Raw genomic sequence first — 23,399 nt, 5'->3', positions numbered from 1 at the left:
TTGCCTCATGTGTCAAATGGGACCCATATTAGAATCAAATGAGATAATGAAGGAAACATAGACATGAGCATGTGAGGGTTGGTACAAATATATGACTGTTTTCATCATTTATGTATCAGATTGAAATATCCAGATTTAACACAAATAACAGGCATACTGTGTGCCTTGTGCTAGATCTTCTCTAAAGGCTTTGCCCCTATTAGGTCATTTAGACCCCAGACCACTTCTGTGGTGCAAGAGTCACGAATGACCTATTTTACACTCAGGAAACAGAAGCACAAGAAGCTAAGGAAACCCAGCCAAAGGGACATGGCTGCTAAGTGTCAGGCAGGGCTTCTGACCCAGAAGAGGGGAGTCTTACTCACTACTCTATATCACCTCTCAATTCATGTTTCTAAGAGTTCTAGATGCCAAATATGTATCTATGTTTTGCTTATTATAAAAAGAGAGAGATTCTAAAGATAAACTGGAATGCTGGAAGTTATATTTTAATATTTAACAAAATGGAAAGTGGTTAGATCATTATTTCTATGTATTATTGACTTAAAATAAGAATCATTTTAAGATAACCAAGGTGACTCATTTTTCCTTCATTCAGAGATCATTACGTTTGATTTTAAAAGTGTAAAACTATGCAAAATTGCTTTAAAGCTTATTTCTTACCAAAAACCTACACTGAATGATGTTATGTGCACACATTAACTCTCAAGGTCACATGCCCTGAGAGAGCTGCCAGTATTGCATCAGGAACTAATGCCAAGATTTCTGCATCCCGCCTTTTGGTGAGGGACTGGGAGAGGCAGAGGTGTGTCTGCAGAGACCAATCTGTAGCTAAGAACGCCTGTGTGCTCCCGCTCTGAACAAATAGGGGCCAAAGGGGCTGACGTCAGTCGCAGGGTTGGCACGACAGCCAGGAGGGCTAATCTGTTTGTGCAGATAACCTTTGCTGCAGACTGAGTCTGTGCCAGCATTCAACTGGGGCACCCTGAGCTCCTGCACTTACATGGCCTCTCCAGATTGCCTTTTATCGTATCCTGCCTGCAGTGCCCTTGCTAGAATCCAAACAGTAGCACAGCACCAGGGTCTAGATGTACACTCTGCAGCCAGACTGCCTGGAGGGAGCCTCCCTCCACCATGCCCCAGCTGTGTGACCTTACCTGACCCCTGTCTGCCTTAGTTCCCTCATCTGTGCAATGGGAGTAATGACAGCACCCACCTCAGAGAGCTGTTCTGAGGATTAAATGGGTGAACACACATCAGGTCCTTAACACAATGGCTGGAAGACAATGTGCATAGCTGTCATTATTATCATCCACAGCATTTCAGGATCCGTCACCCCCAATGCCACTTTTTGCCAGTCCCCATCTTAAGATGACACAACTATATATTAATTGTTTATATGCAATTCACGTAACATCAAATTTACCATTTTAAAGAACACAATTCAGCATCTGTAGTGTATCTGCTATGTTGCACAACCATCACCTTTATCTAATCGAGGAGGATGTTTTTTATCACCTCCAAAAGAAATCTAACCCTATAGCAGTCACACCCCACTCACCCACCCCCATCCTCTCAAACCCACTTAATCCACTTTCTGTCTCTATGAATTTGCTTATTTGGGACATTTTATATACATAAATGGAATCTTAACATCTGTGGTCTTTTGTGAAGATGATACACTATGAAAGAAGCCTTTACACTTCAAGAAGCAAACTAACAGGATCCCAATGCCCTCCCCCTCCAAAAATAATAAAGCGTTAGCTGCATTTGCTTGCAGTTAACAGCCTCTCAGTGGGCTGCCAGGAGGAGGCTCGGCTTGATCTGGGGTTTTGAAACATTTTAAGCTTTGAAGCTCCTTTTCCATCCTACATAACTCAACAGAGGTGCAGAGCAGCGGGCCTATTTTTCCATCCTCCTCCTTCTTTAGTTGTCTACAAAGATGAGCAGAGTGTCCCTGGTGACTAAGTCTCATTACCAGCTAATTATCTCCCCTGACAGGAGATTGCTCCTCCAGACCTGACCTATAGGAGGAGACTCATGACAGAAGCTTCATAAAATGAGGAATTCTTCCACAAGCTCATGGAAGCCCCAGGCTAAGAACCCCCATGGGCTTAAATCCCACCAGCAGTGAGTGGTGCTTGCTTTAAAATATGCTAAGGCCAAAGGGTCTTTTTGCCTGAGGAGTGCTATTTAATTGCTTATGAGGAAGAAAATTCCAACATTGGTCTTAGAAAAAAATAATCCAGACTAAAAGACATCTCACTCATTCCCAGTTTAAGAAAATAAAGGCACATTTTAATAGCTTCTCAAATCCTTGAGACCTACTGGCATGAATTGCTGGTGGAGAAACACAGAATGGAGGGGAAGAATGGCCTTACATGTAGCTAGAAGTGCATTTACATGCCCGTGAGTTCACAGAAAAAGACAGCATCAATCTCTGAACTCTCTGAGTGTCCAGTGAGCCACCGGGAGCCATGGAGAGCAGCTCGCCAATTTAGTCATCACAATTAATTAGGGGCCTAGTGTTAGGAAAGCCCATTAAAGATATATTATGTTCATGAAAGCCATGCTAAACTAAATTTATGTTTCGTAGCTGAGTCTTTTGGACACGTGGGTATAACTTATTGTTAATTATTGTTGTATTACAATTATTTCCATTGCCTAACCATGGGACTAGATAATTTTCTTTAGAACCGTGTAGTAAAAAGAGCTGTGAACTTGGACCCAAACACCTCAAGCAATCTTTTTTTCAAGTTGTTATCTTTCTCATTATTTTTGAAATGTCTTTGTTTTTACCTATTTTAATGGGCTATTTATTTTTTATTGTTGAACTGTAGGACTTATTTATATATTTTGGATACAAGTCTTTAGACAGATATATTTATTACAAGTATATTCTCTCAGTCTATGCTCGTCTTTTTATCTTCTTTTTTTAAAGCTTTATTGTTGTACACCTTAAATGAACACAATGTTATATGTCAATTACATCTCAATAAAGCTGGAAAAAAGATTTTTAAGAAGAAAGCATTGTTTAGAGAAATGAGAAAAAAAGCTTTATCGAGGTACAATTATTCAAAAAATGCACCTATTTGATGTGTACATCTTGATGAGTTTGGACATATGCATACACCTGTGATACCATCATTACAATCAAGGTGCTAAAGATGCCCATCACCTCTAAAACTTTCCTGTGTCGTGTGTTTGTTAGTGTGTGTGTGTGTGTTGTGTGTAGTAAGAATATTTAAGATGAAATCTATTCTCTTTACATATTTTAAACTGCAGAATCCTGACTCATTCAATATCCTTGTTTCCTTAGCCTAATTACTTCTGTTTCTTTGTCCTGGAATTCTTCAAACATAAAACAATGATGACCCTCCCCAAGACACCTCCAGCTCTCAGAATCCACCAAAGGTTCTCTAGCTAACTGACTAATGTGAGAAGGTAGCACCAACATGAAGCGTCTCAGGGCTAAACACTTTTGCATAGTCAGACTGGTCCAAGGAAGGATAAGTAAGTGGTAACTTCTGGCCTGTTGAGCTCCTGCTCATCAGTTAGGAGTTTGAGAACTGAATAAAAATTCCAGAATGCCACTGGTCTTCAGTCAAGTGAAGATATGTTTAAAATACACAGTGTTGTGTTGATGTGACAACGAGAATAACAAACACAGGTATGCTTATTACTCTTGCTTTTTAACTGTCACCAGGGTAGAATTCTAACACTTCTTTAGGAAAATCAACGTCTTTCTGAAGGCATTAAGCTCCAGTCTGGCTAACAGTCAAGCAGCAGGAAGAAACATGGTACGTACATAAACTGTGGAATTCATCCTTGAGTAACAGAGAGCTGATTATATAATGGACCTCGTGCTGATCTCCATTGGTACAGGTCACTCACTGCCCTTCCCTGTTGGATGACCTGGAAAAGGCTGCTTTGTTACCTGAGCGGACTCTGCCGTTCAAGCCAACAGCCAAGAGTCCCATTGCCTGTGTGCTTTCTCTGATTACATGATTCCTTAGGTTGACAGGGATTTCTTTCTTCTAGATCAGCGCTTTTTATCAAAAGGTCCAATGACAACCTCTGGATATTCATTCCTTTATGGTACCAAGGCTATCAATAGTGATGAGGTCACCTTACACTCTGGCCCAGTCTGAAAGAGATAAGGTATCTACTGTACGAACTGTACCTGCCCCTAAGACTGGGAGTTGCCCTGTTTTATAACTTCACTGAGATTCCAAAGCACACTGTAAAAACTTTGGAACAGATCTGTGTATCACACACATATTTAAACTACCTTTTGAAATTAAACGCAACTTGCATTTCCAGTTTATAAAACAATGACCTATATTAATAGGACTCATGAATTAAAAGCAAATCCTAATCCCTTTAGGTTTCTTTTCTATCCCCAAGATTTTCACATGATTTTGTTTCCCGATCCATTTGAGCAAAACAAGATAGATCAGCTTTCATTGTAGTCAAAATATTTTGCAGGAACTGATGAAAAATTCTCATCATGGGGCAGATAAGAGGGTACACATGTCACAACAAGGTCAAGCAAACTTCAAGTTAAATAGTTCTCAGTGGGCTGTTTGAACATCCCTTCTCATCAATTGTAAGAAGCACAATTTTTAATTTTCTAAACATTCCCTTGCTGCAAATGCTCAAAAATTATACTCTCACTCCCTTTTCTCATGTTTGTAAGCTTATCTCCATTGGAGCAGCCCAGGTGGACTGGAAGAAATGTTGATCATTGCCAAACTAAAAAGAATTCGAGCCAGCGAACATGTAGGAACCGTCTGATGTCGGTCACCCAGGTCTGATGTCGGTCACTCAGTAGTATTTATTGAACACTCACTGACTGACACCCAATTTTGTATCTTGGCAGAGGCCGCCGGCCCTGCTGCAGAGAGAACAAAATGCAAGTTCTCCTTGAATCCTAGAAGGACGTGGTTTGTGGGTGGGTGTTTACACTGTAATTTACACTGAGCAGGTGGTGGAATTTTATGTAAACTGGTCTCTTCTTTTCAAAGAATCAGGGGGAACATTTTTTTACTTAGTATCAGATGAGAATTGTCAACAATCCGAAGGTAAAGGTCAGTAGAGGAAAAACATGAAGCCCCCAATTTCTTTCTAATGTAGTATTTGCCACTGCTATTCTCACTATGTAGAAATCCCTTGATCAGAATTTTCCCTCTTGGGGGAAAAAAAAAGAGCTCTGTTTATGTTCCTTGCAGGTACTGGAGTGATTCGATTTCATTATTTTTAAAGTATTTGCAAGAAGGGCAGTATTTATAATTAAAAACTTGCATACATGTTTTTCTGCTGAAATCACAAATGCTGCCTTTCATTTTCTGAAGCAAAGAATGCATTGAAAAAATGGACAACCAACCAGATTCCTAATACAAAATAAGACTTGATAGATCTATTTAGACCACGGTTTCTCAACCTTGGATCTTGTCATTTAAGGCCAGATAATTCTTTGATAAAGAGAACTCTACTGTGCATTGTAAACTATTTAGCAGCTTCCCTGCCTCTGGTGGCTGGATGTCAGCAGCACTCCCCCAACTGTAACACATGGAAATGTCTCCAGACATTGCTGATGTCTCCTGGAGTTGCAAAAATCACCCCTGGTTGATAAGCACTGATTTAGAGGAAAAAGGGTTTTTTTTTGTGAGATGAGAGGTAAACTAAATCTGCAAAGAATCTGAACTGGATTTCTAGTAATCAAAATAACATTCTAAATTATAAAAACAAAAGGACATTTGTATAGAAAGCTAAGATCTTCCAGCCTAGAACCTCTGTTAATACATCACAGTCTTATTTTGCAGCTCCTGACGTAGCAATTGAGTTCTCTAAAAGAATTAAATTATTCTTTTTAAGATACAGTGTTTTCTAGACTCAATAATGATCAACTTAATAATTATTAAAACCAAATTCTGGACTAAATAATAAAGCTGGTCTGATTTTTGCTTTTGGTGTTCTGGGACATACTATTGAAAGAATGAGAAAAATTAAAACAATTTCTTCGGTTTCTAACTCCACAAAATTGGTTTGCAACTTCTTTAGTATCTATGTCACTTATAAAATGTACCACTATGTTTCATTTTATGTATATATTATACACTTTATTATATCTATTATATTTATAGATATAATAGATAAGATTCATTATCCGAATATTTCAGCAAATCAAATATTCTCTTTATACCACCTCTCCCCACTTCAGCACACATGCACACATTTTTCTGAGCTTTATTAATCTAGTTTTGATTTTCTATCTATTAATTTTAACCTAGGGCAGTGGTTTTCTTTTTAAAAAATTACGGTATCTCTTTCTTCTGACATTTTAGATAGAAACCTAACTTGTGAAACAAAACTCTTGTCTTTCTCTCCCCTGGAACTATTCTTAAGACAGAGTTGAAACCCCTGACACAGGGAAGAAGATTAAACTTTTAATTCTGTAGTTATAACGTACAACATGAGGCATAATAATGTCAATAAAGTTCATAAGCATTTCAAGGTTAAAATGACTACTTTTATAAGTAGCAAATTCTCAATTAGCCTCAGGAAAAAAAATGTATAGGTTTCAAGGATAGATGTAGACTAACTATAAGGAAGACCAATGCTCTTGAGTTTTTAAAGGAGCAAATCATACTGCAATGGAAAATTCTGTTTATTGTACAAAGCTGTTATTCCATGTAGAAGTCCTCATTAAATATCAGTTCTCTGCTGTAAGAAGCCGCCCCTCAATTCAGCACCTCACAGGAACTACACTGAAATCCTATTTTGCCCATCCATGGCACACTGACTGTTTTTTAGTAGCTTCTTCAGCCACACCATGACCCCCCATCTTCAATCAGGCCACCGTCATGTGCTTTGAACATATCTACTGATGTTCATGCCTAATGGAAATTCTCACTTGCCAGTCCCTATCAAGTCAACTGCTGTTTGTTTTTTAAATTTAGCTTCAAATATCACCTGAAGTCTTTCTTGAGTATTTCTCCCTGGAAAGAGCTCGGCCTCCCTTTTAGACCTCTTGGAATCTCGGCATTGAGCTGAACTAAATCATTGTCTCGCCTTTGAATTCTCCCTGACTTGCTCCGATGAGTAGGTCTGTCACAGGGTTACTCCTAAAGGACAAATTCCTCCAAGATAAGACTCTATTTTTCCCTTCGAATCTCTACTTTATGTTCAAAGGACATACAATAACTTTTTAAGTAACACTTGCTAACATAGAATTGCATATACAGTTTTTAAAACAAAAATGGATTATTATGAACCCAGGTATTAATAGGCCAGTCACAGAAATAACAGCTTGCTCAGTTAACAGAGTGCAATGATTAATTTTATGTATCAACTTGATGAAGCCACAGGTTGTCAAGATATTTAGCCAGACATTATTCTGCGTGTTTCTCTGAGGATATTAGGATGAGATTGATATTTAAATCAGTATAATGAGTATAGCCAATTGACCTCCATAATGTGGCAATGTCTGGAGACATTTCCATGTGTTATAGTTGGGAGAGTGCTGCTGACATCCAGCCACCAGAGGCAGGGAAGCTGCTAAATAGTTTACAATGCACAGTAGAGTTCTCTTTATCAAAGAATTATCTGGCCCTAAATGACAAGATCCATAATGTGGTGGGTCTCATCCAATCAGTTGAGGGTCTGAATAGAACAAAAGTCTGACTGACCCTCCTCTAAGTAAGACAGAATTCTCCAGCCTGATGGTCTTTTAACAGAGATGTTACCTCTGCAGATTTTAGACTTGCCAGCCTCCATAATAGCATGAATTTATATATGAATTTCATATATATGTATATATGAATTTCTCCGGAGAACCCCCTGAGTACTACATAGAGGAAACCAAAAAAACTTTAATAAATATTACAGGGCCCTATCTGAGCATGATAGGCCTGTCACTCTAACCCAGCTCCTGAGAAAGGAGCAACAGAAACAGAACATATGACCGCCTCAGCTTCCTAGGCCAGGCCACCTGTTTTACAGGAGGGAAAGTCACTCAGAAGTCTGGAGGTCGCCCACATAGCCACAGGGGCCGAGATGCACTCAGATTTTGTGAGACTTGAAGCTTAGACCATTTTCTGTGTCTGGGGTGGGGGTGCTTCTTAAGGAAAAAAAAATATGAAATGACAAAAATTTTCATAAATACATAAATTCAGGTGAACACATTGGAGACCTTTCACAACTTTGGAAATAGTCTATTTAAGTGACAGGCACTTCTTGATAAATTCACTTCTGCACAGGAAAATTTAGCTGAACAACCTGAAGATTCTGGTTCAGTGCTTACCTAGTTTCAAAAATGTTGAGGAAGACAGAAAAACAGAAGGGAGAATAAGAGCTGCTGACAAATTTTGACAACTAACTTTTGAAATTATTTCCAGATTTAAACAAAGTACCAGATGCCCTCCTAAAATAAAAACAAATTACAAGGAGAAAAAGATATATGCATTTTACAAAGAAAAAGAATTCCTTCAATAAATAAAATATGGTTAGTAGGTACAAATGAAATTACAGCTGCTTACTCCCCCAGCTGATTATCAATTTCCAGTCACGTGAATTCTAAGGTTACTTATAGTGACTGCTTCTCAAATCTGAGACAAGGGCACTAAAATTGGCTCACTTTAAAGTTGCTCAAGCAAATGTGACCCTTCATGCCTGGTATGTGTCGATAAATGCAATCTATAGGGGTGAAGTTTCTTGTTTTTAACTCTTGCAATTAAGAGAATGAGTTGGTTTTCTAGAAAATCTTCAGGACTATTAAATTTTATATTTATACATATGAAAAACAGTTTTCAAGTTTGGTTTACCTGAGACTGGGAATTAATTTTTGTTAAAATTCATCACACCTCCATAAGAAGGAGCAAACCCTTCCATTTAAATTTCTTTTTAACACAGGTTACTGAACACTGTGCTGGGGAAATAACTATTTTGTAGATTCCATTTATTTGATCCTCAGAATCTTAATTTAGGAGTTCAAGATTCATAACTACCAAAGCTAGTCACAGCTCTTGCCTTTATTCCTTTCAAAAATGAGGTGTTCTGGGGCAGATAGAAATGACAATGTGTGTGCGTGTGTGTGTGTGTGTGTATCTGTGTCACACACACAGAGACACATATACTCAAAAAAAAAACTTTGGGATGTGTGGAACAAGTTTATTACTATATATATACCAAATACTGAAGCACTGCTCCTAAGGAGAAACACAGGGTACACAGGGTTAGGTTCTTGCAAGCCTCTAGTCACATTTTCTTTAACTGATCAATATGTAACTTTCTTTTATGCCTATATCTGTTTAAAGATTCCTTATTTAATGTAGATTGTTGACTTATTAACGTTGAACTCACCACTAGCAGCACTATAACTCATGACTGAATAAAGCTTATGTAACACATGCATTTTTCTCCTTAAGGCACATCGGCTTTCTTGCACTTTAAAACACTAGACAGCACTCGCACTAAGCTTGGGGGCCTGTTTTAAATAGTGAACTCACCAACAAAAAGCACAAAAATGAGAAAAGTGTATCAATAAACAGGCCATGCAAAGGATACTTGCTAACACTCTGATAGCTAAAACAAGAAAGCAAAGTGTCACCTTGATCACCCTTAGCTGGAAATGTGCACGATGGACAATATAATTTTGTCACCACTCTGTGCATGTCCATAAATGACAGTGAAAGCATGGTGAGTGTTGATTTGGGTGTTACAAACAAATTTTAGGGAGTTGGTGAATTCAAAAATACAGAATCTGTGAATAATGAGGATTAATTACATATATATGTATAGTATATGTATCTGTGTACATTTATATATTTATAAAATAAGTGTCATTACTTGATAGTGAGATTCTAATTCAATCAATATTTATTGATGCTTACTACTGGCTGCACGGTTCTGTCATAGATGCTCAAGTAATACAAAAAAAATATAATTCATAATAGCCTTCCTCAATGCACACATTATTAGGAAGTCAAAGCATTGTGTATATAAAATGATAGTAAAGCCAAGAGAAAGACAATGTTGACGAAACAACAGAGATAATACATGTTACATAAAAGCTATGCAGGCTTTGTTTCTGTTACATATAGTTCATGAATTATTTCCTATGTAGAATTTGGAAGAAAAAATAAATTAAGAGTTTATATCTGCACTATTCAATCATGGTAGACATGAGCCACATGTGACTGTTTAAGTCAAAATTGATTTAATAAATAAATTAAATTTAAATTAATTTACAATTTAGTAGTTTTTCAGTCCTACAAGCCACATTTTAAGCGTTTAATCATGACATGTGGCTAGTGGGTACTGCATGAGACAGCATAGATATGGAACATTTCCATCGATGTAGAAGGTTCTATTGGATAGTCCTGATACGGATTCTCTATATGTGTGGAAAACCAAGGAGAAAAAAATCACACACACACACGAAATTCCTATTCAGAATTATTAAAGCTATAAATTATATAGAATATTTTAGGTTTTACCCTTACAGCATTTGAAAAGGAGAATTTTAAGTTTGTCGTTTCTTGCACATTAGTGATATTTTATGATAACAGCCAGAAACACCATAAAATTTCCATGACATCTTTAGAGAACAATAATATTTCTATGATAGAAAGAAAACTCCTGACACTTCATGCTCAACGGTGGTTTATTACACATCAAAAATAAACATATTCCATTTTTCTGTTTCTCCATCATTTGTTAGTTAATTCTCTCAGAGAAGCATTAAAGGTTTACATGTACAGTATGAGCCTTGGAGAATGAAGCAAAAGAGAGAAGTTTGTTCACAATTCTATCAATAATTTATTATGTAAACTTTGTAACACAAAGATCAAGAACACAGGTTTGAGCTGTGCTTTCAGTAACAACCGTGGAGCTACCAAGAACACCAGCAACTTCCAGATGTCCTCTCACCAACGCTGGGTCGCCAGAGACCTTGGCAGCTTCTCCCATTCAGATCTCCCTGCTACCAGCTCTGTGGATGGCAGCCACTCTGTGAGGGCATGGGGGAAATTCCAAGTGCCCAGGATTTAACCAGGACGTACGGCGCAGATACACTCAATCTCCAGAAGCCCAAATAGAAAAGAATATTTCATGATCTGTCAATTCCATCCCATCTGTGCATTTCCAAACTCCCTTCCCACTCTCACCCCAGCTTAGGTGGTATTTCTCTTGTCTGGAGGAGGCAGGGGAAAAGAAACAACTCTGGAAATTGACACAAAAGTCTACTTCGAATATATTTCTGACTTGCACTTGGACCTGTAGTGTTTAAGTTTAGAAGATTAAGAACTTGTTGTCTTTGTTTTCAAGTACAGACCTAACGAATTCCCCAAATCTCCCAGCCCAACTGGGGTATGCTCACGAGAAGAAGAAAAGAATAACCATGTTGATTTCTTAAGTTTGCTATCCTCAAAGACACCAACCTACAGAGTGACTGCTTCTTTTAACAGTCACTTTCATTATCAGTTTTACTTGAACCAGTATATCAGGTTGTATTAATACCTGAGCAATTTTCAGTCCATTATCATTAGTACCCATGAAGGATATAAAGAAGGAGCTAACTTAAACCCAGAAGTGCATATTTGATCACATCAGCAAGATAAACATACCTGTGGTCAAATCATGTAATTTTGGATATTTCTTTCATGCCCTGATCTATGTTATAATTCTTTTTAAAAATTTACTTAGTTTATTCCTGAACTTCTAAATTTACATTCAGAGATTGCTTTGGAGATTTCTTGGAAAAGAAAGTAGGTAAAAGGGTATTATGCTCCCTGAAAACTGTGAGAAACGTTCCTGTCTTCTATTCCCTGTTTAAAAAAGTAAATCTGAAACACCAAGTAGTTATTTTTTTCTTAAGCACTATCACTTGAGAGATATTAATAACCTCAGACAGATTTAAATTCTAGAAGAAAAGAATATAAATTCCATATTAATTAAAGGATATTTGGTCAGGGACCCAGGAAACCCGCTTCAACTAGTACTGAGAATTCAACATACTGCAATAGAAATAAATGATCCTCAAGAGAAACAACAAATAAAAAATTTTAAATTAAGTCCTGTTTGTAAACTTTTATGAATAAGCAATATTTTGTTATGAAAAATGCTTTTCAGCACAACTAGTATTTTTCCAGTAACTAGAGTTGCACAGTTGCCTGCCCTAACCTACAATAGGAAAAGTGATTTGCATTAAAAAATATAAATGATTTCAAGATGGCAGAGCAAGTAAATACTGTGCTTGCTTCCTCTCACGACCACATCAAAATTACAACTAAACTGCAGAACAATGATCATTGAGAATCACCTAAAGTCTAACCAAACAGTAGTCCTTTAACTAAAAACATACAGAAGAAGCCACCTCAAGATTAGGAGGAAGAGCAGAGACAGAACAGGCTGGTCTCATACCCACATGTGTCTGTTAACAATAGGAGGGATATCTCAGCTGCGGATATTTCACCTGGAGGAGCAAGGGGTCCCAGCCCCATACCATGCTCCCCAGCCAAGGGTTCCAGTGCCAGCAAGAGAAATCCCCACAACTTTTGACTGTAAAAACCAGCAAAAATTGTTGCTGAAGGAAATAGAGGGCTGCAGGAGTTGCAGAGTTTCCTCCCATTCCCAGACTTACTTGCTGATGGACTTGCTCATTCTGAGTTCCAGCACTGGGGCAGCAGCTCAAAAGATGCCAGGGACATATGAGGAGGAACTGAATTGTCTGGCTTCAGGGCGAGGCCTGGAGGGGTGGCTTTCTCCCAGACAGAAGTGCTAGCAGAATTCATTGTTTCTTTGTTGAGTCCTTCCCCCTCCTGGAGTGTAGACACAGGTGGCCACCATATCTGAGTCTCCATCCACCTGGTTAACACAGTTTGCTCTGTCCTGGTGATTCCCTGAGACCCCGCCCCACCTGACGTGCAGGCCCACCCAAGCTGCTTCCAGTGGCTTTTCCATACAAACTGTCTATCTTGACTCATTCTGTGGACTTTCCTAAAATCTCCCAAAGTTTCACAAAACCCAAACAAGTAGCGTCTGGCCTCCATATGCCCTGTACCTGTTGCTGAGCAGCACCAAGCTCAGCACTAGAGGCAGTCAGCCTCGGTTCGCAGTTTTGCCTCTTGAGGCACCTCCAAGCCCAGTGCAGGTGACTGCCATTTGTAGATTGCTTGGTGGTTCATGCCAGGTGGCCCCCAGCAGGGCAAATCAAGTGACCAACATTTGCATCACAGGGGTACCAGAAGGAGAAGAGAAAGAGCAAGAAATTGAAAACCTATTTGAAGATATAATGAAGGAAAACTTTCTTAACCTAGTGAAGGAAATAGATATATACAAGCCCAAGAAGTGCAGAGTGTCAAACAAGATGAACTCAAAAGGCCCACACCAAAACAGATTATAATTAAAATGCCAAAGTTTCAAGAGAAAAGCAGTTAGTTATCTACAAGGGAGTACCATAAGAGTGTCAGCTGATTTCTCAATAGAAACTTTGCAGATCAGAAGGAATAGGCACAAAATACTCAAAATGATGAAAAGCAAGGACCTATAACCAAGATTACACTACCCAGCAAAGCTATCATTTAGAATTGAAGGAGAGATTAAAAAACTTCCCAGACAAGAAAAGGCTGAAAGAGTTCATCACCACCAAACTAACATTACAAGAAATGTTAAAGAGATTTCTTTAAGAATAAGAAAGATTTGAAAATGTGAATAATAAAATGGCAATAACTATGAATCTATCAACAATTACCTTAAATGTAAATGGATTAGATGCTCCAATCAAAAGACATAGGGAGGCTGAAATATAGATAAGAAGGCAAGACCCTTACAAGAGATGCTATCCACAAAAGACTAGCTTCAGATCAAAAGACACAAAGTCTGAAATTAAAGGGGTGGACAAAGATATTTATAACAATGGAAACAAAAATTTTTTTAAAGCTTGAGTAGCAATACTTATACCAGACAAAATATACTTTAAAACAAAAGCTATAACAAGAGACAAAGAAGGACCCAGTAATCCTACTTCTATGTATTTATCCAAAGAAACCCAAAACACTACTTGGAAGAAACACAAACATTCATATGTTCATGACAGCACTGTTTACAATAGCCTAGTTCAGATCAAAAGACACAAAGTCTGAAATTAAAGGGATGGACAAACATATTTCATAACAATGGAAACAAAAATTTTTTTAAAGCTTGAGTAGCAATACTTATACCAGACAAAATATACTTTAAAACAAAAGCTATAACAAGAGACAAAGAAGGACCCAGTAATCCTACTTCTATGTATTTATCCAAAGAAACCCAAAACACTACTTGGAAGAAACACAAACATTCATATGTTCATGACAGCACTGTTTACAATAGCCTAGGTATGAAGGTAACCTGAGTGTCTATCAAAGGATGAACAGAGAAAGAAGTGATACTTAGATACGAGGGAATATTACTCAGCCATAAAAACGAATGAGATCTTGCCATCTGCAACAACATGGATGAACCTAGAGGGAATTGTGCTGAGTGGAGTTAAGTCAGACAGAGAAAGACAAATAAATGCCATATGATTTCACTTATATGTGGAATCTAAGGAACAAAATAAACAAACAAACAAACCAGAAACTCACAGGGAACATTTTGATGGTTGCCAGATGGGAGAGGAGTTGGGGGTGGTTGAAAAAGGGGAAGGGATTAAGAAGTACAAACTGATAGTTACAAAATAATTAAAGGGATGTAAAATATAGCATAAGGAATGTAATCAATAACATTTTAATATCTATGTATAGTGTCTGATGGGTACTAGATTTATCAAGGTGATCACTTTGTAAGTTATATAAATGTCTAATCACTGTTATACACCTGAAACTAATATTATATGTCAACTGCAACTGAAAAAAATTTTTTTTAATTGAAAAAAATACATGACAACCTGTAGGGAGAAGTTGGTATAATATGAAACAAATGAGAAAACAAGTACGGTGTTTGATGCTATTGAACTGCTAGTGAATAAATGAGAAATAATAGCAAATATATATATATATATATATGAGACAGCAGATCGAGTAGGCAAAGTTGAAATGTGATAGTAGCAACATCCTCACTTTATTGGTTTCTCGTAAGAGATTTTAAGTAAAATTCCATCTCCAAGTATTATGTTTTGCAGGAAACATATTGAGGTTCTTAGGTAACTTATATAAGTCTCTCATAAACCGAGCATATTTACCCAACATATATACCCAGTGTACTTAACACCTGGAACATAGCATCTTCCACTCTCTTTCTCTTTATGACAAAATTACTTTTAGTACAAATATGAAATAAAATAAATAATATTAGGATATAAATACAGACTGTTAACATCTTCATTTATTAAAGTTTCTACATACAATCATGTAATATATATAGTATATATAGTCTGTGTGTGTGTGTGTGTGTGTGTGTGTATAAATTTAATAGTAACCATAGAAATTGTTAAGAATTTAAACCAACAGACTTTTTTCAAGGAGCATTTCATCACTGACATTGTTTAGAACTGCTAGCACATGGAGATGATTAAAAGCAGAGTGACATGTAGTCAGTTTTATTATTGTTTTTAAATTCTTTACAGACAATATACTTCCATATTGCTGCACAGAGAGCTGACTGCTCCTAGCACTCCCCCACACACACCCAATTCGGAATACCACCTAGTCTTATTCATGTATTTTAAATCTCATGTAATTGTGAAATTCAATTTGCACATAAATTTAAAAAATATTGGAATAAATTTCCAAAGTTCTATCCAGTCCTCCAATTTGAGAATTTCCTTTAACGATATAACATGTAGGGGATTGTGGCTAGTATTTATTTCATTTCAAGAAGTTTGGTATTAACTTAAAATTTAACTAGTTATCCATAATAATTTATAGTATTCTTTTCATCCCAGAATTTCTCTAAACACTTTAGAACCTATTTGTATTTTCATCATGGCCCGTATTTAGGGGTTATAAGTACTGTAGCTTTAATACCTCCTATTTACTGTTCTATTTATTGTTCTCTTTAAACTTTGTTCGTTCACTCTTTAAGGGCTGTCTCCTGGGTTCTAGATTCTGAGATTTGGTTATACAATTTTGGTCCCACTTCAGGAATATATTCAGAGAACATCAAATGAAACTGCATTGGTTGTTCTATCAATTTTAGATCATTTTTTACACTCTCTCCCTTGTTGCTAACTGGCCATAAAACTGAGTTGAGAAAGGAGAAAAGTAAACCCTCAAGCTGTATCTAAAGCTTTATTTGCAATAATACACCAGCACATCCAATAATTTAGAGACTGAGGCAAATTCTAGGATTCCAGGATCCTAGAATTACGAGGCTGACGTCAATTTGCATTTGAAACTTGGAATGATTGAATAGCAGTTGTACCCTCCACTGAGAACACAAACACACCTGTGCTTCCTATTTACGTTCACCTGCTAACTAATTCATATCCCCATTTTGTCACACAATGACTTTCCCAACAAACTACTATAATGTTTTAACTTATTAAAGTCCCACTGTAATATAAAAGTGTCCATCTCTATCTCTCTATAGCTGGATATAAACTATGGCGTGCTGGAGCTGGCTTGTACCAGCTCACAAGAGCTGATGGTTAAGTAGCATCTCTTCCATTTTATGTTCAATGATGTCACACTGGTGGTTTGAAATTGGCCATTGTGGAAATATTTACACCACAGAAAATGGCAAATGCCACAAATCAGGGTTTCACCCACCCCAAGAAAGCTAGTTTTTAAACATTTACCAGAGCATCCTTGGAGATTATACATATATCTGTTATTACTTCACACAGGGGTCTTTATCCTGACTTCTTCCTAGCCTGGCTTATGTGTGTGCCTGGTAAACACGACAAGAATGCATATGCATGAGTGACTAAAATGTACAAGAATTCACTTAGAGATTAGTTATGGTTACCTATAGTATATTGCTTCTCCATAAAGTATGCACAAGGAGAAAGGATACCAAAGTTTGCCAGAATACAAGATACTGCTCTAGGTATCTAATACAAGAAAGCGAATGTCCTCTGAACCATGAGTTTGTATTAGTTAAGGTCCCAGCATTTGTACACTCAAAGGTTTAACTGAGAACTGTTTAACGAAAAGACTATTTGCAAAGAAGTAGATAGAGTTAAAGGAAATAAACAAGGAATGGTGAAGCACCCAGGGACCAGCAACAGTAGAGACAGGAGCCATTACTATTCCTAAGCCTAAAGGGGCAAAGGGAAGGGTTGCTCTTCCTGGAGCCAACCAACAGGAACTCTAGCCAGAGGTAAAGAAACTTCCAGAACTGTGGCAAGGCATGCAGGGGTAGGGGGAGATAAATAGCCAGACCTCTCTCTATGCCTCCCTCCCTCCTTACTTGTGCTTCTCACTGGCCAGGCCCACCAGAAAGAAGAGAGCAAAAGCTCAAGTGACACAGTCCGTTGAGGTCACCTCCCAGGTCACAGAGCAGGGCGTGCAAGGGCAGAGGACAGAGCTGGGGAATGAAAGCAAAAGAGAATAACCCTCCCAGTCTCCTTGACTCTCCTTTCCCTCCATTCTGCATTCCTTCTTCTAGCTCCATTCCTTGCCCTCCATTCTGCATTCCTTCTTCTAGCTCCATGTAGCTGCAGAACAAGTAGAGAATTGAATCACTTAGCTATGCAGTCACATGTTTTTTAAAAAATTTAAGTTGTTTTTATTATTATTATTATTATTATTATTATTATTATTATTATTCTGATGAAAAAGGAGAACTATAAGAGAGAAAGAGGGATTTTGAGGAGGTTAGGCTGCTATGGCTATAATTTCAAACAGAACTCAAATTGCAAGCATATTTTATATTTTACTTAGAAAAGCCATATAGATTTAAAAGTGCAGAATAGAAGAACGATGCAATATACTCTGAAATCATCTTTAACGGAGGAAATGAAGCCAAGTCATAATAACCTTTTGACGCAGAACATCAATGTCATTCCAACGATTTTACAGAGACCGACAAAGGGACAATTAAGCCAGATGACTCTGAATCGCTTGCTTGAATGTGCTAAGGATGGTTTCTTTAGTCCAGCACTCGCGGCACTTACTGGAGAGGCACTTCAGCTTCTACTTTCCTCCTACAGGCACAGAGATAAAGAAAATGCATTTTAAGGTCATAAAAGTTGTTACGATGTCCTAGCCCTAGTCATACTCAGGATAATTATAATAGCAACCAACTCCAGCCCAAAGAATCTCTACATAAATAGGCAATACATTCCACTTACACTTTTGGTTAGTGTTTGAGTTTGTTAGGGCGCTATAGTAAAATCCACACACTGGATGGCTTAAACTACAGAACTTTTTTTTTTTTTGGCTTCACAGTTCTGGAGGCTAGAAGTCCACGATTAAGGTGTCAGCAGGGTTGGCTTCTTCCGAGGCCTCTCTCCTTGGCTTGTAGATGACCGCCTTCTTTCTGTGTCTTCACATGGTCTTTCCTCTGTCCTATGTTCTAATCTCTTCTTATAAAGACATCAATCATATAGGATGAGGGTGTCTTCTTATAAAGACATCCTAATGACTTAGTTTTAACTTAATTACCTCTTTAAAGATTCTATCTCCAAATACAGTTACATTTTGAGGTATTGAGGGTTAGGGCTTCAATGTATGAATTTGAAAGGGACACCATTAAGCAAATAACAGTTTATTTTCTTTCTCCTACACCCCCATTCTCTAGCTTCCTCCAGAAAGGACAATTTGCCCTGGTCTACCTTACTTCAACTACTCAAAACATATCATTCTTTGGTTCCTATCTTTCAGTCCATGCTTTCTATTTTCAGGTATCATAGGCAAATTATCTGACTAATTAGAAATTATAAGCAATTTGATTCTTCCAATTTATAAGTATATCAATCTCCCAAGTAAAAGGAACTGTCTAGTGACAATGTTGTTATTGAAAAAACAATACTAGAATAGCAAGATTTCAGGAATCTTTAAAGCTGAAAATAGGAATGTTTGAGAAAAGGCAAAGAATTGCACTTGGCTTCAAATAAAGAGGAAATGTATGTAAGGTCCCTGCACAGGCCCTGGTGCTCCATAGGGTCTGAATCGTCACCAGTTCCCTTATGCACAGGGGTAGATGTTTATAGATCCAACAGCCCCCCTCGTCCTGCCCACCATTGTCTGCTGGGCCTCACCTTCGGATTCCTAATCTGCCTCTCCATTTTCACTCACCGTCCCCTACGCTCGCTCTCTACAGTCTCCAAAGCAATTTTGTAAAAGTGTGAATGAAACGATGTCACAAACACAGCTCCACACCCCCTTGAAATCCTTCAAGAAATTCCTATTGCTTTTAGGAAAAATGTGTGCCTCTCATCACGGTCTTTGAGCAGGAATAAACAGACTACAGCCCTAGGCGAAAGCTGGCCCACTGCCTGTGTTTGTACTGCCCATCACACAAGATTGAGTTCGCTATTTTTAAATGGCTGAAAACACTCAAAAGAAGGTCTCATGACACATGAAAATTACATGAATTTCAAATTACAGGGTCGAGAAATAAAGTTTATTGAAACATAACCACACTCATTTATTTACAAATTGTCTGTGGCTGTTTCTAATATAACAGCAGAGTTGAACAGTTTCACAAGATTGTATGGACCATAAATCCTAAAGTAACAACTTTCTCACCCTTCACAGAAAAAGTTTGTCAAGACCCGCCTTACAAAATTTGGGTCATTTGACACTTTTTTCCATCCTTTTCCACCCTCATCTCAGGTGCTCCCCCACCCCTCATGCTATGCTTCAGCCACAGGAACCATCTACGTATTTCTCACACAAGCTGGGCACACCCGCATTCCCAGGTCTTTGAACGTGCTGTTTCCTCTGCTTAGAAATCTTTATTAACTGGCTTCTTTTTCTTTAGGACTCAGCAAAAATGTTATTTCTTCTGAGAGGCTTTCCTTGAAGATATTACAAAGTAGCTCCCTAGACCACCTTCCAAGTTCTATTTGAAAATGAATATTTTACTCCTTTATACAAAGGCATTTAAGAAAGTTTTAACTTTCAAGCTGTAGAAAAATAAAATATTTTCTCTAATTTTTAAGCAAAAATTTAAGCAAAATTAGAAACATAACATCTTAATAGTTTAATATCTTCTAAAAGTGACATGTGTCTATTGAAGTTATTTTAAAACTACAGAAATGTGTAAAGAGAGGAATAAAAAAATCACTCCAGAATGCCACCATCCTCAGATTATTATCTTCAATATTTGACATATATCCTTTTATTTTTCTATATAGTTTTGTTATTTAATCTGAAGCCACATAACTAGCCTACGATTAGATTGGCTTAACTCTAAAATATGCATAGTTGTTTGGTGCTGTAATATATATTAGAGAATATCGATTTATTAATTCATAAATTAAGATACTGTTTGTTTATACTATAAGTAAGGGTCATGCCTGGACACATATATAGTATCTAAACTTGATTCTGTACTATGAAACATAAACGTTAATCCTTCCACTGCGTGCTTGGAGATTGCAAAGTAAAAGAGAAAAAAAAGAAAGAAGGAAGAGGAAAAAAAGGAAGGAAAGGAGGGATAGATAGAGGAATGGGAAGAAAGAGGAAAGGAGAAAGGAAAAGAAAGGAAGGAAGGAAGGAAGGAAGGAAGGAAGGAAGAAAACAAACAAAAAACAAGAGAAAAGAAAGAATAGAGAGAAAGGAGAGGGGAGAAGTCATTTTTCCTGAGTTTAATTATGTCTTTACAGAAAGTTGCATGCCCATCTCATTTCCGTGTATTATCTTTTAAGTTTCATGCTAACTAGCCTTTGAGGAAACGGTCTGGAAATAATTGCACACAAATTGCAAAATGCCTTTGATCTGGCTTTTTGCAAGCCTTCGGCCCTGTTTGTTACCAGCACTAGCACCATCATCACTCACTTTTGCTTAGTTTGGCAACTGTCAAACACGCTCGCAAATTTGTTGACATTCCTTCTATTGAGAGGTGTGGTCCACATCCCTCTCTTTGGTTCTGGGCAGGCTAGTGATGGCTGCAACCAACAGAGAGTATGGCAGAAATGGTGCCATATAATTTCTGAGGCAAGGCTAGGAAAGGCCATGAAGCTACCTCCTAGTTCTCAGGAAGTTTGCTAGCTGTAGGGTAATCAATCATCATGTAAGAAGTTTGGCTACTCTCAGACTTCCACACTTCGGCGCTCTGGTCAACAGCCAGGCTGAGCTCCAGCCTCAAATGCCAGCCATGTGAGTGAGCCATCATAGACATTCAGCCCTGACTAGCTAGTATGGGTTGAACTGTGATCCCCAAAAAGGCATATTCAGCTCCTAACTTGTGGAACCTGTGAATGTGACCTTATTTGGAAACAGAGTCTTTGCAAAGATAACTAAGTTAAGATCAATTCACAGTGGATTAGAATGGTCCCTGATCTAGTGACTGGTGTTCTTGTAAGAAGACAGGAATTTGGACACATTGACACACAGAAAAGACGACCTTGTGAAGAGATAGGCAGGGAGAATGCCACATGACAACGAAAACAGAGATTGATGGGATCCGTCTATTAGCCAAGGATTGCCGGCAAAACTACCAAAAGCTAGAAAGGGACAAACAATGATCTTCACTTAGAGTTTTCAGAGACAGCATGGCTCTGCGTGGAGGGGAGGCGGCCAGCCCCTCAAGCTAGACCCAGAAGAGCAAGTGCTCCCCATGAACCCCCTCAGAGACTGATCATAATTGATACTTCTGACATAAACCAGTACCTCTCCCCCACGTCACATGGTGTGCTGGCTCCTGGAAAAGGCTGTTGTCCTGACCCAGATGAGCATGTAAAGCTCTTCCCTTACCTGGGATGGGTCACATCCCAGTTCCCCTGTCCCTCCTGCCCTGTTCTGTAGATTTCCTGTTGGCAGGTGCCAAGCGGCGTGGAGGATATCCCCTTCATCTTGCCCAAGACGTGCCTCACATGTAAGTTTCCCTTCACACGTACACTGTTAAGTAGCAGGCTGGAGTGGCCTCCGCCTCTTTCTTCAGTCTTTCCCTGCCTTCTGCTTACGGGGGTAGATTTTCAGTCCCAGGGCTTTTCTCTGGACCGTGTGTATGAATACTCCGCTGATACCTTGATGTTGGACTTCCACACCCTTCTGTTATTTTAAATCCCCCAGTTTGTGGTACTTTGTTTCAGCCATCCTAGAAAGCTCGAACGCTAGCCCTCAGATGACCGCAGCCCAGCCATCATCTGGAGGCAAACACCTGAGAGACTCCAGATGAGAATTGCCCAACCAAGACCCTTCCAACTTCCTGACCCTCTCATTTATGAGCTAAGGGGAATGTTTAAGACTCTAAGCTTTGAGGTAATTTGCTACATACAATAGTGAGACTAGAACCCTTGGATAACTCCCATTCATCCTTCAGGTTTCAATTTAGCTATCATTTTAGGAAGCCTTCTCTGACCTACTCACACCTGCATTGCATGCCCCTCCTCTGAACTCCCACAGCACCTCTGTTTATCCCACTTTTCACTCTACATGGTCCATGAAACCCGTATGTCAGCTCTGCCCTAAAGCCAGCCTTTCCTTTTGCCGTATCGCAGCAAGTCTTCACATTCGTCCCAAAACTTTAACTCACCCTTTCCAAAGTATGTAAGTGCACTTCTGCTTTCACTAAAGGTTGTGTAGGGGACACAGAAGACAAAGATGATAATATGCACCCTTAGAGCAGGGAACTGAAATACTCACCAGTGGACATTTTCTGTTTGTTTAGCCTGAAAGCCTCCGGGGAGTCATCCACTGCAGAAGCTCTCAGAACCCTTCAGACGTCAGTGATGCCCCCGAGGGACAAAAAACCTTGAGAGTTTCCCAAACGCAAAGTCACTGGACTCTTTTTTCATGGAATAGCTTCGAAGGCATGGGGTTTTCCTAAATTTGACTCACCTACAAATACTCATCATTATTTTAAATTCCTTCTAAGTTATATATTGCATTATTTCCACTGAGGTATGGACTCTGAAAAAGGAGCAGGGCCCTGGCATTTCACTTGGGCTTCTTTATCATCATTAATAAGTCCCAGAGCAAGTATTCAGAGAGACCTTTGAGGGAGCTTTATCATCCTGACTCATATTTAATGCGCTTCATACCAAGAGCATTACAGAGCAACGGAAAAAACACACCACGCTTCTCCACTGCCCAAAGACAAATACAAAGCCATTCGGGGCACTCCGAGTTTTCAATTTTCCAGCTATTTTTTTAGATTGAGATATAGTACTAGTAGACTATTTCAAAAGTTTATGGCTACTAGATACATAGCACAGAGAAGGTCAAATGGAGCCAGAAGGAAGTTGCAATGGTGCTGCAGACACCTCGAGCAAGTCCTGTCACCTCCCAAACAACATCAGCCTT

At 38.5% G+C, this 23,399-nt stretch overlaps 1 long non-coding RNA gene across 3 annotated transcripts in view; it reads right to left on the bottom strand.

The window, feature by feature from the left end:
• The window catches only part of LOC112482560, a 27,762-nt gene extending 4,369 nt beyond the window's left edge, over nt 1-23,393 (bottom strand). The window contains exons 1-3 of one of the 3 annotated variants that reach the window (XR_003047343.1): nt 22,740-23,393; nt 17,964-18,130; nt 12,713-12,867 (exon numbers count right to left, since the gene is read on the bottom strand). This is a non-coding gene — a long non-coding RNA (uncharacterized LOC112482560). Of the gene's footprint in view, nt 1-12,712; nt 12,868-17,839; nt 18,131-22,739 lie in introns of those variants that run through there. The other 2 variants (XR_003047344.1, XR_003047342.1) reach the window with 2 other exon arrangements.
• Nucleotides 23,394-23,399: the final 6 nt, after the last annotated feature.

The sequence above is a fragment of the Pteropus alecto genome, unplaced genomic scaffold, assembly GCF_000325575.1.
Source record: "Pteropus alecto unplaced genomic scaffold, ASM32557v1 scaffold185, whole genome shotgun sequence".
Taxonomy (NCBI): domain Eukaryota; kingdom Metazoa; phylum Chordata; class Mammalia; order Chiroptera; family Pteropodidae; genus Pteropus; species Pteropus alecto.
This window is presented reverse-complemented; position numbering and strand designations above follow the sequence as displayed.